Source organism: Diabrotica virgifera, chromosome 2 (genome assembly GCF_917563875.1).
Source record: "Diabrotica virgifera virgifera chromosome 2, PGI_DIABVI_V3a".
Classification (NCBI taxonomy): domain Eukaryota; kingdom Metazoa; phylum Arthropoda; class Insecta; order Coleoptera; family Chrysomelidae; genus Diabrotica; species Diabrotica virgifera.
Window position 1 is genome coordinate 246642440 of NC_065444.1, and position 23412 is coordinate 246665851.

General features: G+C 33.3%; 1 protein-coding gene across 2 annotated transcripts in view; it reads left to right on the plus strand.

The window, feature by feature from the left end:
• LOC114326748 (myc box-dependent-interacting protein 1) overlaps positions 1-23412 on the plus strand; it is a 288862-nt gene that overhangs the window by 474 nt on the left and 264976 nt on the right. The window lies entirely within an intron of this gene.

The following is a 23412-nucleotide window of genomic DNA, read 5'->3' on the forward strand; positions in this document are numbered from 1 at the left end:
TTCTATTGCAATGACCACTTAAAACTTTCTTAAACTGATAAAAAACTTTGGTTTTCTTTGAAACTATTTAAAATTTCACACATAACAGTGTCTACCCGGCTATTAGTTACATTTATATTTCCAGTTATACTTATATAAATATTCTATTTAAAATCAGGTCTGGAGATTTTGTTGGCCAAGGAGAAATTTCTTCCATCAAACTTGAACTGTCTTAGTCAAATTAGGGCTGCTAAGATTCTTATGCCCTGTAAGAGTACATTCAAAAGTTTAGGTACCTGAAAAGAATATAGGTGTGATATGCACTTGCCTTAAAACAGTTTTATTGATGCTGCTAATCTGGGTCAGCAATCCCATTTTTTGGGGTCACTATGGTAAACTGACATGACTGTAGATGGTCTTCAGGATTAATATATGGATAAAACTGTAAAAAACTCTTCATATGTGATTCTGAATCTAGTGTTCTTCCTTCTACTCGGTTTGAGGCTGATACTGCTGAAAATTTATTCTACTTGATGTGTCTATCCCTGAGGAATGTTGATGATCATGATGGCAATCTTCATCGTATCTGAAACATCGTGGAAAAGCTGCACAGATGTTGTGTTGAACCATGTTCTGAGATTCTTTCCAAATATTTTTCATTGCAGGATGGCTTGTAGGAGGGCATATCTGGATTCATTTCGCATGTGTTCGAAGTTGTAACTTTTGAGATTTGCTGGTGGTGATAATTTATAATTTAATGGTCATTTATTAGAAGGCAGATATTTAGTGTGGGACATCTTCTTCTACATGTGCCATCTCGTCTAAGAAGGTCAATTACAGGCCAACAAAAAAAAAAGATTTATAAAACTTTTCTTATAAATTTATGTGACTCCAATGTGTTTTTGGGCATTAAAAAAGAATCTGAAATTAGATTTTACGTATCACCCACAGTTTTCCCACAATATAACACTAGTCTATTCTACAATATAATAATTTGAATAAGACAAAATACCTAAATACATTAAAATGATACATTATTGGAATAATACCTTTTATCCAATTATTATCTTGTAATAGTATAGGTCTGTACAATCATTTCAGGAGTCAATGCTTTTGTATTTTCTTTCTCTTTTTTCTGTCAAACTTCTCAAATAGCTTTTTCTCCTAAGCGAGGCACTCTGTTGTTAGATGAATTGACCAATAGTAATCACCCATCATGTTGGTGTTCCAACGTACCTGGTATCGTTTCTCCATCACGTTGATATCCTGGTGGAATCGTTCGCCTTGTTCTTCACTGACATCACCCAGATTTTCAGGGAAAAAGTCAAGATGGTTATGCAAAAAGTGGATTTTGAGGCTCATTAGACATCCCAAATCTTTAAACTTACCTAACAAATTAGCTACTCGTAGTTAGGGTCTTTCACATTAGGTACCTAAAACGTGATTACAACTTTTTTTGCATGCAATCCAAGCTTCTTTTTTCCTTAGTAGGCATCTTGGATTCAAAGATGGAATCGAACATCATTTTACAAATATCTGGTCCAACAAACCTTTTTTCAATTTGGCTTCTGATAGATGGGTTTCAAGTACTCAAGTTTCATTTTTAGGCAGGGCCTTGACAAACTGTTTCATTAAGCCTAACTTGATCTGTAGAGGTGGAAGGAGGATCTTTTTCAGATCTACCAAAGTTTTGCACAAAATGTTCTTTTCGCCAGGTTTTAAAACATTTCTTACTGGCCATTGTTTTGTGGACCAGTGTTTATCTCTTGCTCTACTGTACCATTCACAAATAAAACATGGAAACTTTGTAAATCCCTTTTGTTGAGTAGTAGCATGTAAACAATTTTTAAATCTCCATGGATCATCCAATTGTGAGTTGCATAGCGCATAGCTGATTTTCTGTAGAATTGTGTCAAGATTTTCATATGTTTCTTTCATATGGACTGAATGATGAATGAGCAATAGGAAGTGAAGCATAAGTGTTTCCGTTGTGTAAGAGTACAGCTTTTAAACTAGTTTTTGAAGAGTCTATAAAAAGCCTCCGATCATCCTTATTATACTCAATAACAAACTCATTCATTAGACCACCAATATCATATCAGTAGATCAAATCCCCTTCCTGCCTAAAAAACTGAGCAAGAATGGTGGGTGATACAGCATTTTTAATATGATTTTTGGAAGCACACGAAAATACATAAGGTAGAGGTAATTTTATCAAAAAAGTTTTTTCATTGTTGGCCTGTGAATCACCATGGCAATTTGCACTTTCGATACTGCTGTCCTAAAGAGATCAGCAGAAGTGCAGTTGGCTCTCAAATTGTTTCACTGGGAGATGCGTCTTCTTCCAGGACTGCTTATACCCTGTATACCTCGTGACATGTCCCAGATATTGTAGTTTTCTAACTTTAAGTAATTGTATTCAAAACCTCTATTTTCAACACCTCAACATTCGTGACTATCCAGCCAAATTATTCTTAATATCCTTCTGTAGGCCCATAACTCGAAGGCTTATATTCTGTCCGAAACATCTTTCTTTAATGTCCAAGCTTCCAACCCATAAAACAATACAGAGAACATGTAACATCTCAGAAGTCTTATCTTTAAAGAAATTGTAATATCCCTGTTACAGAATACTTTTTCAATTTGTTGAAAGCATTTCTTGCCTGTTCTATTCTTGCTTTAATCTCTTCTGTGTAGGTATTCATTATTTTCATTAATTATTGTACCCTGATATTTATACCTATTTTTCCACTTTTTTAATTTGTTCTCCATGTACTGTTATGCTTTCTTGGCGCTGTTGGGCTTTTGTTTTTACCACAAATTGTCTTTTTTTGTGCTTATGTACAGTCCAGTCCGTATTCTTCGCTGACTTCTACCACTCTGTCAACCTCTGTGTAGGACATGAGAAGAGATAAATAAGTTTTCAATGCAAATATTTTTAGTTAAAAACTTGTGGAAAGGCCCTCAGAGAGCGAAACTTACAAATGTTGGGGTGAAAAATCACTCCAACAATTTTTAACATTCCTTTTTGGGTTTAAATGAGGTCTTTTAGTCACAATTTTGATTGATTTAGATTGATTGATAGATGTTAATTATGTTAATACTATTTTTTCTGTTCTTTGCTTTTTTAAGAAGCTTCCTTCTCTTATTGGAGGTTGGCTTTCATCACAGCTATCCATACCTTATTGGCGGCAGCTCCGAAAAGATCTACTGAGCTGCAACTACCACTCTCGTAGGTTTCTCAGCCAAGAAATTCTTTATCTTCCTATGGATCTTTTACCCTTAATTTTACCTTGCATTATGAGCCTTAACCCTTAAGTACTAACATCTTAAATCAATGATGTAAACACTAACTAACCGCCTGATAGATGGGTTTAACATTTTAGTGGTAATTTTTGTTTTTGTTAAATATTTTAATGCAAAAAAATATCTCGATGACTTACTGAAAGTATTGATTATCTAAAAAACATTATAGTCTAGGCGCCAGAGGGGTCACCGTGTCCTTTTCAATTCTGATGGATAAACTCAACGGTTTCTTATAGATTTTTGGCTGCTGATTACGAATTTCGAGGGTGGATTTCGATCCCAGTGGTCAAAAAATTGTTATAAACAATTTAATTGTTTATAAATTGTTTATAAGACTCTGGCTCATAAACTAATAGAGATAAAAAAGAATGTTTCAAATAAAATTTGTTAATTAATCAAAAACGAAGAAAAAAACGTTTACTAAACTTAAATCCAACAATTACAACTCAAGATATTGTAAAATTAGTGCACAATGCAAATTGCAAATTGCAAAATAAGTATTTTTCGAAGCTTAATCGATCGTAACTCGACTTCTACGCATGCTAATGAGCCTTAGAAGGTCTCATTTTAAAGCTTCATTAATAGGCTTTCAAACAGAGTTTGTTAAATTACTTTATCTTCATTTGTTTTAAAATTATACCCGTTTGAAGTTACAATTTTCTTAAAAAAATTGTATATTAATTTGTTTATAAGGGTTTCAAGTAAATTTGAGCTGTAAACATTTATACTTTAATTACCAATAATGATAGAAGAACTCAAAAGAAATAATTTGAGCTTAAGAAAATGTTCGTAAGTTTATTTTTGGTCAAGATATCGATATTCTAATGGCGCGCTATGAGGCGCGACATCACACAGTCAACTATTTTTCGGCGCTGTATCGATCGTAACTCGGCTTCTACGCATGCAAATTAGCCAATATGTGATATTAACATAAAAATCGAGATATTTAGCAGCATCATCATTGCATATAAAACGAGCATTTATGTTGTGGCGACATACACACAATTGACGTGCCTTGATGATGCCTCAAAAGAACTAGATCCACTTTATATGGATACTATCCACTATCCACTGGATATCTATAGGATATAGATTATATCTATATCAAATAGATAATTAGACTCTGAAGCCCCAGAAAGTTTTAGTTTTACTGCGTACAAGAACAGACTTAGTACCACCCTGTAACTGTAAAAATTGCTCTAAGAACTTATGCAGATGTAAAAAAGCTGAGATTCCCTATATATCTCGATTCAGATGCATGAAACAAAAAGTTTGTAAAAATAGTTTTTAATGTTTTTTTCTCATTTAGTACAAAAAATAGAAGACAAAGTAAATAGAATGAAAGGTGATACGTGGTTACAGTATGACGATTTAATTATAAGAATTACAAGATAAAATTTTATTATGATCTTCAAATATGAAAAATGAAGATAACGTATATATACATACAAATTATAATTTGCATCGAGAAGTTAGCGCGTGAACTTTACGCGGTGAGCCGATTTTGCGCCTCAGAGCGCACTATTAAAATATCGATATCTTGACCAAAAATAAATTTACAAACATTTTCGTAAGCTCTAAATGTTCCTTTTGAGTTCTTCTATCATTATTGTTAATTAAAGTATAAATGTTTATGGCTTAAATTTGCTTGAATCCCTTAAACAAATTAATGTACAATTTTTTTAAAAAAATTATTACTTCAAATCAGTATAACTTTAAAACAAATGAAGATCAAGTAATTTAACAAACTCTGTTTGAAAGCCTATTACTGAAGCTTTCAAATGAGACCTTTGACAGCTTCAGTAATTCATTTGCATGCGTAGAAGTCGAGTTACGATCGATAAAGCTTCGAAAAATACTTATTTTGCAATTTGCATTGTGCACTAATTTTATAATATCTTGAGTTATAACTGTTGGATTTAAGTTTGGTAAACGTGTTTTTCTTCGTTTTTTATTAGCGAACAAATTTTATTTGAAACATTCTTTTTATCTCTTTTAGTTTATGAGCCAGAACCTTATAAACAATTTATAAACAATTAAATTGTTTATAACAGTTTTTTGGCCAATAGGATTGAAATCCCCCCTCGAAATTCGTAATCAGCAGCCAAAAATCCATAAGAAACCGTTGAGTTTGTCCATCAGAATTGAAAAGGACACGGTGACCTCTATTTGGCGTCTAGACTATTATAACAAGAATGGAAGGATTGTTTGTGTACCTTTTTACTCCTGAAAAAAAGTGTGATAAAAATTAAACAAATTAAAGAATTTTAATAAAAATTTATAATCGAGTTAAACAAAGAGTAAGAAAAATTAAAATAAAAAGGTTTTTAAAAAATGTTGAAACAAAAAAAAACCTGACAGGTACTATATAGTTAGTACAGTGTAGCAGTGGCAACATTTTTATCACAAATTGAGTCCACTTCGCTTATGTCGTCTTCTACCTCATCAAACCATTTCAAAAGAGTTTCCTCACGGTCTTTATTCCCTTATTTGATGTTTTTTGAAAAACTGGGGCACATTACTTATGTGTAATGACGAACTGGGCACAAACACTAAAACCCTGTCTATTAGACGGAAATCACACTTTGAGCCTAAATATCTTTCGAATAAGAACCTGCCGCAAATTGCCTAATTCAATACTACTAAAGAACAACCCAACTTGAAAAGTCAAAAATGGGCGACCTTCAGAATTTTCTAAGAAGGGAAATATCCCACTTTCGACAAGCGATGCCGTCTGAGAGACGGAGTGTTAGTACTTGAGGGTTAATCTCATATTTTGCACCTCTTGTATTGTGGCCTAAATATTCCAGCTTTCTTGTTTTGATGCTCTTTATGACCTTGCAATTTTGTAGCCTTCTTAACACTTCTGCATAGTGATGTAAAATTTCCGGGAAGATTCAAACGAATATTGGAAACTTTCGGAAACTTATGGAAACTCTATTGTAGTTAGTGTGTATTCTATGTATGTTGTAGTATGTCTATTGTATGTTAGTTCTGCAAAAATGTTTTCTTTTTTGTCAATAAACTTGGGATGGTTGGTTAATATTTTGTCTATACACTGCTTAGCTAATATATGCTCTTTACCAGTGATGCTTTGTCCTGTTAAAAGAATCAAGTAAGTTGGCAGCATAGTGCACAGGCTCACTGCCATTTTATTCTTTTTTTTTTTCTAATTTAGATATAAGCATTCCTTTTTTGCAAGCAAGCAAGCATAGTGATTTAACCCAGCCTGAGAGACTTGCTCACCCCTAGAGAATGACATTCGGGTGATACAATTCATTGGGGCGAGGAGGATTAACTCCCGTAAGCAGGAATCACTCCACCCCGCTTCAATGCTCCAGACCATCCACTTACCCCCCGATAGCACTCTGATGCGCTATAGGGGCTCTCAATCAGCAAAGTGCTTATCATATGGGAGTCTTGGGTACACGGACTCCCATATGAAATCCTACCCCGATCAATGCAGGCCAGCGTGAGGCGCTCTATTCCCGCTATCTCTAGTGACTTATCTTCGATCTGTTTTGCTTGCTCGGGCGCCCAGTCCCCGCTCTGGGCTATGTCCAGTTCGGCGACTCGGCGCTCGAGGATGTGGGCCCCTCATGCCCGTTTTTTGGGTTTTGTTACTAATATTTTTTTGTGGCTTTCGCCTATTGTTAATATTTTATTGATTTGTTTAGTGGCTGAAGCCGTTTTGAAGTTTTTTGTATATTTTTTTTTGAGGGATGTCTGAAAATTATAAAAATCAACATTAATAAATATAATGAGATGCCAAAGGTGAGCAAGTTGTCTTCTTTTGATAGAGCTACGATTATCTAGCCTTTATTATATATTTACTAATATTTGTTGTTTGGGTCTCCTATGTTTCCATCTATGGTACACATCATACCTTAATATCTCTTGCAAGATTCGGTTTGGGTGGTCTTCTAGCTCAGCAAATTTTGTTCTGGCTTTTTCTTCCATAATATCCAGTACTCTTATTTGTTTTAGGTCTCTAAATAAGAACCGTTCGGCGACGTATCTGGGCACGTTTGCAGCTTCTCTGAGGCAGTTGTTGTGTGCCGCTTGTATCTTCTTTTTGTTACTTTGACTTATGTGACCCCATGCAAGAGATGCGTATGTATTTATTGGCAGTATAATGCTATTTATCAGTCTTAATTTTGTTTTCATAGCTAATTTGCTTCTTCTTCCTGTGAGTCCTCTTATTGCCGATCTGGCCGCTGCTGTTTTCTGGACTGTTGCGTTGACATGGGATGTGAATGTAAGACCTTGGTCCATTGTGACTCCTAAATATTTAACTTCGTTTTGCCATTCGATGGGTCTGTCTTGCAATGTTAGCATTCCTTTTCCTTGGGCTTACTGATTGGAAGTAATGGAATATTCTCGGTAAAAATATTTGCTATGTCCTTAAATGCCTCGAGAACCTGGGATATTTTAAACATATCTTCCAATAAAGTAGTCCATTTTACAATTATTATTGGTGTTACCACAACTGCTACTTTTTGCAACTTTATTCAAAATATTTCATCATCCAGACAGTTTTATTTAAAATACCGTGAAAATTTTAAATTCTCTCCCTCTATGAGCATAAGCATTTGTAAAGCACTTTCAAACACAATAAGGCTCTTTTACAATTAAGGATTGAACCAGATCTAGTTTTTACAGGAAGTTTTAATGATATAACTTTATTGTAGTTTTGAAGCTAGATTGTATTAAATCGGGCAAGAGATATGTGGGAATTAGTTACCTTTTTAACAATTTCTTTTCAACATGCCTCAACATTTTTAAGAGAATGTATGTTCATCAAATCAGACACCAGCAAATTTAATGTATGAGAAACACAGGAATATACTTCAATAAAATTATATTTGTTTTTTATCGATCATTTCGCCTTTGGAAAAATTATCCATTCATTGGTGCTGCATTGTCTGTAACAATCCCACAAAATTTTTTTGGCCGACTTCCTTTACATTATATTATTTATTATTTCTTGTGAAAGATATCAGCTGTGTCCCTTTCACAATCTGTAAAAAGTGTTAAGTATACACATTACTGGTTCAGGTGTTGTCAAAGCATCGTTTAGACACCCCTATAAATCGCAGCAATGTATCAATATAAATCCAGTTGTTTCAATTTATCGTTGAGTGTAAACTGTACATTGCAGCGATTTATCGGAATTATGGGATTGGAGTTGGTATCGGATTGCATCAATTTATTGTAACGATCGAGTTGTTTCAGTTTATAAGGCAGCGTTTAGACACAGCGATAAATCCGTGCAATTTACCAATATGAATCGAGTTGTTTCAATTTATCGTTGTGTGTAAACGGTACATCGCAGCGATTTATCGGGATTGGAATTGGTACCTATCGGATTGCATCAATTTATTGTAACGATAGAGTTGTTTCAGTTTATAATCAATCGAGACAATATATCGCAGCTTCTAAACAGCTTTATAAAAATCAATAAATCGTAGCAATTTATCGTCATAATAAATTGCTCGCATTTATCACGGCGCCTAAACGCCACTTAATTGATCGCAACAATTTATCGCAGCGCATAAACAGCTTTAAAAAATCAATAAATCGTAGCAATTTATCGTCACAATAAATTGCTCGCATGTATCGCGGCGTCTAAACGCCCTTAAAGTTAATAACAGATTGGTTTCTTATATTTGACCAGCCATCACACTGAATGCCTAATGCAAATGCTTTATATTCTCAAAAGTTTTCGGAAATATTATGCAAAGTTCTCGGAAACATTCTAGAAAAATTCTCGGAAATATTCTCGAGAATTTTCCATTGAAAGTTTCCGGGAATATTCGCGGTCAGGAGAATATTTCTATTTTTATAGGCGAATATTCTCGGAAACTTTCCAATGTTCGCGAATATTCGCTTGGAAATATTCTCGACTCACATCACTACTTCTGCACTTCTGCATTTGTAACTCTTTGGATCCATGGTATTTTTAAAATCCTTCTAAACACCACATCTCAAATGATTCTAACTTCTTTTTATTATCGACTTTTAGTGTCCAGCATTTCATTCCATACAACAAAGTTGAGAACACGTACTTAGCATCTTAAGGCTCTTATCCTCAGCTCCAGAGGAAGGTCTCGATTAACAAACTTTTTTTGTGTGAGACATAGGAAGAGATAAATATGTCTTCAATTAAAATATTTTTTAGTCAAAAAGTTGTTTAAAAGTTGTTGCAAAACTTACAAATTTTGCAGTGAAAAATCACTCCCAACAGTTTTTAACATTCCGTATTGGTCTTTTAATCATAATTTTGATTGATTTAGATTGATTGATAGGAGTTTAATTATGTAAATACCATTTTTTCTGTTCTTTGCCATTTAAGAAGCTTTTTTTGTAATTTTTTATGCCCCCTTCTAATTTTTATTCAATAGGGACTTGCAAAAATTTTTAAATATTAAAATGATATTAAAAAACATAAGGTAACATGATCTTAAAACGCTTGCATGCGAAAAAACAAATATTTTTAACCCGTACGCTAATTACGACGTTTTGAAAATGCTATAAAATTCAAATATCTTAGGAGGCTCTTGAACGTCCTTCTATTGGTTCGACGTCACCGGCCACGGTGAACCGGCGGAAACAACGCGATTAAGGTAGGTATCACCGGTATATTACATTTTAATCGTCTTTATTAAAAAATTCCTAAGTATTATTTATGTTCATCTTATATATTGTAATAAGTAGTTCCCCGATCAGCTTAGTTTTAAACTGAAATTGATAAAGTTGAGTGCTACCTTGTAAAGAGTTTAAAACGCATAATATGACGGACGAGGGTTTTTCAAAAGGTCAATCTGACTAACTTACCTACCGTTGATGTCTTCATCGTGGCAACTTTTATAAAAGTAGTAAAAGCTATTCTATTGGAGAAATGCGAGCTGTCAAGGCAAATAAGTAAGAGTTATTAATAAGCATGTTTAAACCGTTTATAACAATAGTTTGGTACCATTATATTATAGTACTTATACGGTTTACCCCGTGGGTTTGATCTACCTACCTCTAATCGAAGGATTTCGTATATCCTGGAAAAGATTACGGTGTAATTTGCATTATAATAAAGATTATATTTTATTGTAATGTTTATTAGTACCTACTGGAGCCTTTCATTATTGTGTTCAAAGCCTTCTGAGAAAAGATTATGGTGATTAGCAGCAACAAAATCCTTCTTTACAAAGTTAATAATACGCATAAATAAGAAGAATCATTATTGTAATTTTACAAGTTAATATCTTTATCATCTCAGCTTATACTTACACCGCATCCCTCGGTAGACCGCAAGCTATAGTAGAAACCCGACTGTAGACCGCATACTATAGTAGCACCAATACTTTTTAGTTACTCTTACTTTTATTACTAAAAGTTTTGTTTATTTTTAAGTTACTTGTTTCTTCTTTGTTCTTCAACACAAGAAACGAACAAAGTAATTTCATAAAAAAGAACTTTTTGATACATGTCAACAGAGATAAAATGTTAATATTTTGCCTGTCACAGAAAAAATCATTTTTGCCACAGAGTAAAACAAGATATTTCAACTATATTATTTATGGGCAAACTGCATTAAATGCAATGGCCCACCCCGAACGGACAAACGATACGAGTGGCCTGTAACGTCAGACCCCAGGTCTCGCTTTTGAAGTTGTTTAAAACGGAAATTTTAGGCGCGGAACTTTGATTAGATGTTGTACGTACACTATTCATTGTTAAGACGTAATATTTTGAATATAACATTTTAAAACATAAATTAACAATTTTATGCAAAAAAATTTTTAGTGCAAGTTCCCTATTACTTCTTAATGTATTCTTTTCCTCACTTTATACCAATTTTACCCATTTTATGTGTATTTAATTAAAGAAAAGTGACTTAACCAAATTAAGGTGTTACCAAAAATTAGACAAAACATTCCATTGTTGATGGGAGTTTCAATAAAATGCTGAATACCTCTCTAGCTAAGTGGATACCTTCAGGCAAACTTTTTTATCTATACCTACATTACATACATACACATCCTACTTTCTCAAAATGTGTGTCAGACTTGTTACAAAGACCAGTCCAGTCAGTGAGGTTTCTGATTAGTGAAATCAGAATATTGGTACTGTAAAAAATCCGTATTTTGCCATATTTATCATTTGAATTTGTATTCAATCATATGTAAATGATATAGTGAAAAGATTATACTTTTTAACTTATGATTTCTTACGATTTTAATATAAAATTCATATGACGGAAGCCAGAGCCGGCCCGTGGGTAATATTTCACCCGTGCGAATTACTATTGTGGCGATAAAAGCTCAAAAGAATTTGTACGTAGCGAAGCTACTCAAAATTTCATTGAACAAATTAATGATATCTTTGATATTTTAAATAGCCGAAATTTATTGGCAAAACACCTAAAATCCAGTTTACAGCAGCACAATAAACAAGCGATTTTTCAAAAAATTGAAGAATCTATAAAATATCTTAGATCACTTAAATGTTCCAACAATGGTGAACCACTATAATATCCAAGCCAAAGAAAAACGAGTTTTATTGGCATGATCATTAGTTTAAAGTCTTCTTCTTCTTTAAGTACCGTGCCCAAATTTTTAGGCGTGGATAGACAACAATTTGCCGATATCGTTCTCGATCTTGTCACGAGTTGATCTCGAGTTTAAAGTCACTAATGGGAATTTGGAAAAATTACTTGGAGGATATGGATGGAAGTTCTGAAGTTCTTTCGGTCTATAAACTTTCTCAAGATCACTTAGAAGTTTTCTTTAGTTCTATTAGGAGTCATGGAGGTTACAACAACAACCCAACGGCAAAACAATTTAAAGCTGCATATAAAAGACTCTTAATGCACACAAGTGTTACAGGATCTACCCAGGTTAATTGTATAGAACAGACACCGTCCATAATTTTAGCAATGAGCACAACAAATACTGTGAAAATGAAATCAACTCATTGACAACTTTATAACTGATGAAAATAATAGGGAAACAATAACTAGTAACCATGATTATACTGTAATTAAGTTTTTCAAAAACATTGTCATCTTATGTTTGTGATGTTGTTGACTATATCGCTGGGTTTGTAGTTAAGAAAACAACCTTCTAAAGACGTCATTCATATTTGTAAAATTGCTGAAAGCGAAATTAGATTTATGTACAATTCAAAAAAATTGAACGATTCTAAATTAATGAGAAGATATGTAGGTACCATACAAAGAACATATGCTTGATCATGATTTTGAAACAAACCATTTTTGTTTAATCTAATAAAGATAATTTGTTTCCATTATTGCAACATCAGATTGTACCACGAAGGTGAAAAACTAAATAATGTAATAAGAGTTAGAAGTAAGTTAACAAAAGCTATTTTGTTTTGTGGTTAATAAATTAATAGATTTCCTACATATTTTTTCACCTAACCTGAAACTTCCACCCAAAAGAAAATTACTCTCCTTCAAATTTATTTTTGATTATCAAACAAGAAGAGATATACCAACGATATAAATAATATGTAGGTACCTACTTTTAAATAAAACATTTATTTTTACAAAATTACTTTAAGTCAAAAATATTTATTAATTACTTTGCCAAATTATTTAGCTTCATATTTTTTACAAAATGTTGAAGTTATATTAAAATTAATCTAAAATTCTGTAATTTTATTAGTGCTTTGCTAAGAATCCAAACGAGTTCTTGCCGTATTGTGACGTCACTTTCGCGGAAGGTGTTTGCTTCACCGGTTCGGTACAAGGCGTGTCTATCAGTTTTTATGGTCTAAGGCATTAACATCAATATTCTCGAGCACTGCAAACTCAATTGACATCAAAGCTAGTCCCACCAATCTGTCTTGCGACATTGAAGACCTCAGATAATTTTTTATTATTTTCAACTTGGAGAAACTTCTTTCTCCACTCGCGACATACACTGGGAGAGTAAGAAGGATTCGCAGTGCTACACACAGATTAGGAAAGTTCTCCACAAATTCGTTGTCTGCTAAGTAGCTCAACATGTCAACTGGGCCTTTGATTTTGCCTTTGTCTTCTTTTTCGACATTCTGAATCATGCTGTTGACAAGTTTCAATTCAGAATATAGTTGAAGACCATCAATGTCACTGTGCTGGCCATCAGTGAGAGCAGTGTGTAGGTCCTTGCAGCATTTTAATAAGGTTTTGTCATCACTTGTGGTGTTTGAATGTAGAAACCCAAACAGTTGGTGGTAGTTTTGAAGCTGCTCAAATCTGTCGCCTAGAGAAGAGATACACTGATCCAAGACCGCGTAGAAGAATTTAGTTTTGAACACGATCTCAGGATCAAGAACTGTTTCATCACTTGATTCATAAGAAAACACTTTCTTCTTTTTTCTCGGCCGCAGTTTACTTTCTTTAGGGAATGCTGGGTAAACTTCAATCATTTCGGCCACTTCCATGCAATCGACTAATATTCTGTTGAATCCTGCATCACTCCTTGTTTCTTGAAAAAATTGCTTCGTTGAAGAAATCAAAGCAAGAGAGTTTGCTATGTTCATGCCAACCTCTTGAAGTTTCTTGTCTGAATTGTCAACAACAACTGACGATATACTTGCACTAGCACAATCAATGACATTTGTTGTACTCGTAAAACTGGAACTTAGTTTATTAACAAAAAAAAATTTTTTCAACAAAACAGTCCGCTTCTTATTTTCAATATTTTCTATAACTTGCTCTGTTTTTCTTTTCCTATAAAAGGCACCCGAAGGCTTTTTCTTGTCGGCCATTGTTTACAGTCACAGTCACTCCAATCCAAACGAGGCACAAGGCTAAAATGAAAACTCACACGTACTCGGCGGCAGTTCTGTCTAGCGGCTGACCCACTACTTTGTCCGTGGTGCCGTGTAATTTGGGTTGCCTATATGAACTTGAATCGGCGAAATGGGCATATAAATAATACCAGCAGTATTCCACCGATTCCACCACACATAGGGGAGAGTTGGACAAAACGGGATACCATTCTTGTTTATTTTTATTACGAAAAAAATGTTAAAGAAATTATCATATTATTATTTTTTATAGGTATAACATTTATTGAAGCACACAAAAAACATATGTTTAGCTATTTTTAATGACTGGAAAATAGTAAAAAAATATATGAAAATAGTAAAAAAATATATTTATTAAAGTCCTACACATCCCGTTTTAGCATACCACGGTTGGATAAAACGGGATAGGTTCAAAATATTTAATTTTTTGCATAAAATTATCTAAAAAGTATATTTAAGTAGATATAAGACTGCAAAGCAAAATTTACCTTTGAAAAAACAATATCTTCAGTAGTCAGAAACTTAAATAGGCCTTTTTTATGTTTTATTGCAAAATGGGAAATAAGAACTTTTATTTAGGACTAGGTACGTATATCAGAATAAAAGTCACATAAAAATATGTTGTTCTTTTCTGCAGTATGAGAACACGCTTTATTGCTATTTAAAAAATGAATAGGCCAACAAATAAATAGGTGGATAAAACGGGACATAAAAAACTGTATCCCATTTTATCCAACTTATAAGTGTCCCGTTTTGTCCAAGAGGGTCTTGGGGGTTATAACCCCCCCCCCCATTGGGATGTACTTTGTGCTTTATACGTTTAACACCATACCCCTCAGAGAGCTTCCAGTAGTTGTACCCCCCCTTTCCAGTAGTTGTAACCCCCCCCTTAGGATCATCCTGGTTACGCCTATGATTAAATGTGATAGTCACCGGAATTATGTTTAGATATGTAAGCAATATAATGTAGAAAACAACGCACTTAAAAGTACAAAGTACCAAAAAAATAGAGTCAAACAATTCTAAACACAACAACTCTTCATCAAATAATGGCATAGAGGTAAAACGAACTGAGAATGTTAAAATGACGACTGAGAACAAGGTTTCGTCTTTGTCCGATTGATAGCAGCACTAGTTGAGTCTCTAGGCTAGGTATCCCGTTTTATCCGACTATCCCGTTTTATCCAACTCTCCCCTACAATTAATGTCTTTTTATGAATAATGGACTTAAAAAATTGACATAATTTAAATAATTTCTCGCTTTTTATTTTTTTTTGGAGGGGAAAATTCGCTCCACACCCTTGGCGCCCTGTGCGGGCGCACGGCTCGCACGGCCCTCGGGCCGGGTCTGACGGAAGCCTCATTTCAAAAAACTAAGAATGTTGTCGACAAAATGAATGAAAATCAACCAAAAATTGCCTTTTTGGATAGTTTTTTATATGCAGCTACAAATGTAAGACTTGATAGGTATGATCAAAGGGATGAACATTTGAACATTAAAAGAATATAAAGTATCCAATTTTTCTTAAAGCTTTTCATCAATTAGCCTATAATTGTCCACTACTGAACATAGGTCTCCCGTAAAATTTTACCTATTTATGTCTTGAGATTCTTGCATCCAATTTGTGGTGATGTGCTTTATATCATCCGCCCATCTAGTCGATGGTCATCCTCTGCTACAATATGAACAAGAACAGACAATGCCAACCCTCTCATTGAAAGTGCAAAAACACTCATATAAGACTTTCAACTTTATATGCGTATTTGATTTTTTAATTATTCTTTTTCTCAAATAAATAAACAATGTTAAGTTTAATGAGACATCAAATAAACTTTCGTATTTAAATATATCTGGATTTTTATTTTGCATCCCAGCTTTTGCTAACGTAGAGTTAGCATCGTCAGTTTCACAATTTCACTGTTCTAACTTGAACCAACCATTTATTGAGTGGAGGGGAGACGTGAGCTATCTTCAGTGTTGAAAGGGGGTGTCAGTGCTAAAAGGTTGAGAACCGCTGCTCTAAAGGAGTGCTCTTGCTTGCTTCGTTTGTTATGTAGATGTACAATCATAGTCTTGCTCTAATTTTACAAAGATATAATATAATTAGTTTTTTTTGTATTAAGTATATTATTCATCCTATTTTGGACCATTTTTTTTGTAGGGTTGTTTTAGTTTTTTCTTTCTTTTTTTATAGTTTTGTAATTTTTTTATTATTATTTTTTTAATTTCATATCCTTTTTTTCTAATATAATTTGGGATATTAGACTGTGATACAATTTGACACTCAGTGGTTGATCAGAGCATTTAGACAAGACACTTGGTCCTCGGATAGACTTGGGCTTTAAACTTAGGAAAGCATAGGTTATGAACTTAAAATAATAAATCAAATACTTAAGAGCCAACAGTAGCGCGTCATCAATATAACTTTGGGAGATAGTATCATACCTTTTTTCGTAGATCGAGATTTTCTGATCAATATTTTGACAATTTAACTCATAGGCGCGCTAAATGGAAGTAATAGAAAAAAATTTTGTTTATCAGTAAATAAATATTTATAAAAATAAACCAAAATGGGTGAAAATTTTATGTTAACATAGGTATTTGTACGAAATAATAGGTAATAATAAATAATCATTTCGTTGTGAAGCGAAACAAGAGCTGTGTTTTATTTAGTTCATAATTTCCATGTTCGCATAATTTTGGCATGGTTTTTAATGGACTTTTTCTTGGAAGGTTTCACTTTATTTTTCGTTTGATTAACTTTTCCCATTTTGTTAAACTATTGATAATATTTTCAGAATAAAAGATCCTCCTAAAACTTTAAATACTCGCATTAGGATTCGAAATATTTTACATAAAATATACTTACCTACCTACAGACCTACATATAACTAAAATTCACAATTAACAATAATCTATTTTTGCAAATAGGCGAACAACTTAGTTCTATTACACAAAAATATAATAAATTAACTATAAATAAAGACTACTTTCCTATGAAACAACAATAACGAATAACACACTACTGCACTGAACAGAGATCGACAAAGATAACAGAACAGATAAGAGAAAATCTGACGCAGGTTTGTCAAAATGACAGTGACAATTTCTCTATGTTGCCTAATTAGTTATTAGTTATATGTTCGATTTCTTGTTAGAAATAAAAAAATTTAGTAGGTCCAAAATGACACAAAATCTAGGCATGGGATAAAAAAGTTTATTTGACGATAGTTTATTATTTTGTTCTTCTTAATGGTGGTACAGGCTCGTTTTTTTAATATTGTATTTAATTACAGAGTAATTTCCACATACTAATATATTTCTCAAATTTTGCTCTGTACCGCCATTCTTTATTATATGACGAATGTGTGGGCCAAATATCTCAACAAAATATTCAAAATTACAGCCGCAATCTTGGACAGCGTTTGTTGCTACCTGTTGATCGCTACTGTAGCCTCTTAATATGCTTGTACAAAATTTGATAAACGTCATAATCCTCTGATCTTAATAATTGGGTTAGGTTATCTGGTTTGGTCATTTTGAGCATTTTGGTTATTTCTTCGTTTACTTATTGTATGTTTTACTATGCCTTTGTTAGTTCTATTAACCCTTAAATGCCCAAGGGTGGGTAAAAAATGTCCACCTAATGCGTATTCCCTTGTAACATACTTATTACGTGTTTAAAAATTTTCCAAAAATTATTTATTGTTAAAAAGACAGCCTTTTATCGGATGTTAAATTGTATCTACCGATATTTTTAAAAATAAAAGTAATAGCTTGAGTTAAATATGGGTGGGCATAAAAAGTACACCCTTGGTAAAACTTGTTACTAAAGGTTTCTATATAATTTCTCGTTGGTAGGAACATAATCCATATAATTATCGACGTATAATTACATAATCGACATAATTATTCGCCAATGAGGAGGCTGAAAGGAAGAATATGGAGAAAATCGACAAATTTGAATTACTGGCTTTTACTGGTATGTTAATTTTGATGTACATTGTAATTTTGTTGTAAGGTTTGTAAATTGTTTATATTAATATTTTACAAGATGCTGTGTTTATTAAATATAAGATCCTTAAGTTTAATCCATTTCCAACAACTCTCAATAAATATATTAGCTATTTTCGAGGTGGACATTTTTTACCCACCCTTGGGCGTATATGGAACCTAAAAAAGGTTGGGCGTTTAAGGGTTAAACAAAATTGTTGGCTTGTTATAATTCAAGGATTTCTCGTCTGTTAAATCACTTAAATCGGACAACAGGTTTAGGAAATTCGAGACATCAAAAATGACCAATTTTGTGGGCCGCCCGTATATAACGACGTGCACAGATTCACATTCAACTGAATACTGAAATGTTGCACATTTTGATAACGCTAAGTACTAGTGTCCTATTTACAGATCGGTAAAATAAAACTTATAATGACCACTCAACAATTTATATTTTTGAGATATTCTTTGATCATCTCTATCGTTTTTTTTTTTCTATAATTTTCGGTCGCAAGTATCAGTTGTTAGTATTTCTCTCCCATTTTCTAAGTGGTTTATTTCTGTTTCAACATCATTAACGACTTCTGACTTAGATAAATATTATGTTGTTCTTCAAATACTCTCGTATTTCTTGTTTGCTGTCATTATCTCTTAGTTGTTTGAGATCTATAGGATTTGATTTGTGGATTTCTTTTTTTTAGACGACAAATGGGTTATGGAACGACTTAATATTAGAGCCTATGGATTTAAACTACGAAACTTATTATAGTAGGGGAGGAAAGTATGCTAAATGTGCAGTCACTCGAGCGCTTTGGGGACCTATTGGGTTGTGAAGAGTAGGTTCTAAAACCAAAAAAGTTAAGTAAAGTTTTCCATTTTAGTGGAGACTTTCCATTTTTAATTTAATTTTCCATTTCCAACAATCGTTTTTTCCGATTATAGCGCCATTTATCCATAATTCGAAAAAATGTTTTAAATAAAAGTTACTTACTTTTACGTAAGGAATCCGAGTCTTCAATAAAAAATGGGGGCTCCTATTTAAAATTTTAAAGTAACCCCCCACCCCACCTCCGTGGACCGTGGGTTTTGATGCCATTCGATAGATTTTTTAAACATATTGAATAAGTGTATTTTTCAGTTTTTCGATCTGATGTTCATTTCTCGGAATATCGCGGGATTCGTATTTAAAATTTTAAATTTACCCCCACCCCTCTCCGTGGGAAGTAGTGTTTGGTATCATTCGATAGATTTTTGACAAGTATTGAGCACATATTTTTTAGTTTTTAGATCTATCGTTCATTTCGCGAAATATTCGCTTTTTTCTTGTGAAACTTTGTGACTCAGCCATTTCCTTACGCCCCGCCCAAATCGTCAGGTTTTTGAAATATACACTGTTTTGCATGTACTTAACTTACCTTATCTTAATCTGACGATTTCGAGTTTTTCTAAGGATAGATTTTTTTGCCCCCCCCCCCCTTAACGAACTCCCCTCTGTTTAGAGCCAATATATGGTCGAGGTACATCTACACGGTACCAGGTTTCTCCCCATATGATAATCTGATGCGCTCGATCAACTGCAAAAATCCCCGCTTGGACTCCCCTACCATTATACGTCTCCTTGTTTATCGTTTTAGTGTTGTTTTGTTTGTAAATAATCCAATTTATTAGTTTTTATAAAAATGTATTAAATCTTTAATCTCGGCGCCACTGCAGACAAATACAAGGTGAATGAAATGCAATGTTCGGCTATTCAGTTCTGCCGGTCTATTTTAGTGGTGCGATAGGAGAAACTGAAATAAAATTCAGTATTAACCGCTCACAGACTCACAGGACTTAGAATAGATAAAAGTTGGCACTGGTCTCGATGGCAGAGAATTTTTGCTCACTTCAGTTTATTATTGTAATAGCTTGATACTTTCTATACAAATTATTCGACTTGTAATCGAATCCGATGGCAGTTTCATACTGGATCACTGAATAAAACTGGTACAATATATTGAATAAAAAAAACATTTCTCAACCTTTTTGAGTTATAAAATACTTTTTTATTATTTTTGGTACCTACACCTACAGCTAGGCAATCTAATTAACTATAGTTAGTAGTGGTGCTGATTTTGTCTCTTTTTGTGTTTTGTGTACTACCGCAAATAATGAGATGTATCACTAGTGGTACATGTACTACATATTGAGAACCGCTGCAGTAAAGTACTTAATTATTTTGAATTGAACTGACATGTCCAAATGCAATTTTGAATAAAGAATGGAAGAGATAGAAAGAATATTTCCAAAATCTTTTGCAGGCGGACACAAAAAACATTACAGATTCCATAAAAGAAACAAGCAATAATGAAGAATATGACATGCCAGAAAACGGTAAATATAGTCGTAAGGAATTAATAGATGCAATAAGAAAAATTCCGTTGTTTTCTTTTTCCTTTGCTTTTTCTTGCTCTCCATTCAACAGTTGTTCATTAGGTACATCCTTGTCGTCATTTAATAGTGTTTCATTTTTGGTCATTTAATTATTGTCTTAGCTTTATTTTTTTGTTGCTTTGTAGGCTTTTAAGTGTACTGTAATAGTTATTTATGATATAAGTGTTAAAAGTACACGTTTAAGGCACGCACGTGAAAGTTTGCAGAATGAGCGATAGCGAGTTCTGCAATTCACATGAGTGCCTTAAAAATGTACTTTTTAACACGCATATCATACAATATTTTTTCTACAAACGTAATTACAGGACAATATCTACAAAAACTTTTACTTAAACTTGACTGACATTCCATTTTTATATTTTTTTGAAATTACATCAAAATTGCCTATTCGCGGTGTGCAAGTACTTGGAAGGGATACGCGAAACGGTCGTGCGCGAATAGCGGAGAAATATTGCAACTTTCTTAAATAATTCATATTGTCAACTGAAATTGTCAAATTGACGTACATTTCATACCTATTGTCATTTAAGAAGAAAAATTAAATTGCTTCACAACATTGATATGATATGCAATTATTATATAAAAGTAAATTTAATTAATTGTATTTTGCTTGCAATACTGCATTTTAATCACTAATTTTATTTACTACATATATTGTTTACGTTTGAATAACACAACCTAAATCTTATTTTTTCTTCTTATTATTTTTTTTGGACTATGGCCTTGACAATTATCCAGTAATCAGGACCATGTGATTGGCCAATATAATTAAAAGTGCGAATAAAAGTTCAGAGCGTAGAAATAGGTGTCGCTTTTCCGAACTTGCACGGTCCCAATACGGTCAATACGAATTGCAGTGCCATAAAAGTTTTAAAGCACTAGTGCCTTAAAGTAACATTTTCAACGTACGTATGGAGTGCTAAAAATTGCATGTTTAACACGGTTGTAGAAAAAATAATTTTATATTATCGATACTGTTTTCTGCCATTTTTTCTCCGAACTTGTCTCAGCTTTTTTTCTTCTCATTTTTGACTATTTCTTTAACTTTTATTCTCTGAATTTTGTATCCTTCATATTGTTTTGGCGTTTTGACTTGAACGAATTCTTTTCACAATTTCTTCTTTTCTTTTATTTCCATTCCGAGTTAATTTACCGACAAACGATGGGAGAGCCCGCGTTGGCAATAAATCAAGGGTTCCGTCCTAGCCCAAAAGATCGTAAATAACCAATTTTGAGAGAAATTTCGCTATTTCACGTTGTTTTGAATCTATTTCACGTTGCGTTGATTCCCATCTTTAGTTTTTGTCTTTTTCTATTACATATCTTTTCTATTTCTTCTGGCGTCCCACGCCACGTCCCATGTGATCCCTGCTTAAGGTTTCTTCTGTGTAAGGCAATTTACCTACATACATCAGCCTTGTACAATTGTACATATCGGAATAGAACAACGATTAAAATGTCTTGGATACAGAGCGATTACACTATAAAATATTCTTTCATAACAGTTTCTATATGAACTGGGCAGGAAGATTCTTCGTCACGCCATCATGCGATATCACTATTATTACCAATACAAACGCCCGTTCCATTGTCGATGATATTCAAAACAAATATTGCAAGCTATTAAGTAAACTAGGTTATGCATGATGCCCGAGAAGATAAAACGATGTATAAATAGAAAAATGTTTGTTATTTCAATTCTTATTAACGTGCTAACGGAAAAATCGTACAATTCCTTCAATACCGCGCTCTATCCATGACATCCAACGATTATTCATAAACGATTTATTTGTGATATGTATATGTTATATCAGTTTTGATGTGACGTCTGAAAATACAAAAGAATATGAGTACATTTAAATATTAGATATTGACAGAAAGCATTGTTTGTTTAGTGTGTACGCCCCTCTTCATCATACAATCAGATCAGTAGGCAGATTTATGTCTTTTCTTAAGTCGTACCTGCATTCTTTATATACAAAGTGAACGAAAAGTCTGGGAATGTCTAATTATCTCTTAAATAGATAGTCCGAATTGTACAAAAACTAAATTGTATTAATAACTATTTAGTCCTGTCGCCAGAGGGGTTACAACGGCCTCCTGTATTCAGATGGACTTACCCAAGTATTTTTTATGTATTTTCACCCGTAGAACACGAATTTTTTGGGTAACAGTTGATCCGGATGTCGATAAGATTGTTATAAACAAAGAACTTGAGGAATTACTTACCAGCCATTTTTCGCAAAACAAAACATTTTTTTGTATTTTTTGGGCCATTCTAACCAAAAAATGTTCCTACAAATTTTTTCGTAGGATGCATAGTTTTCGAGATAAACGCGGTTGAACTTTCAAAAAATCGAAAAATTGCAATTTTTGAACCCGAATAACTTTTGTTGTAGGAACATTTTTTGGTTAGAATGGCCCAAAAAAATACAAAAAAATGTTTTGTTTTGCAGGAAATCGCTGTTATGTAATTCCTCAACTTCTTTGTTTATAACAATATTATCGACATCCGGATCAACTGTTACCCAAAAAATTCGTGTTCTACGGGCCAAAATACATAAAAAAAACTTGGGTAAGTCCATCTGAATAAAGGAGACCGTTGTACCCCCCCTGGCGACAGGACTAATTGTTTTATGTATTTTTAAAAGTTCTACAATAAAGATGGTTTTTAATTAAAAAGAAAGTATTACTGTTTTAATGATAAGGGGCTACGACGACAGAAAAATATACTGAATTACCCAACTTGTTGAAGTTGAAGGATACTTTTCCAGACCATTCTCGTCATCCATCATCCCATCATCTATTCGCCGCGGCGTATGCAAGTACTTGGAGGGGATACAAGAAACGATTGTGCGCAAATGGCGGAGAAATCTTGCAACTTT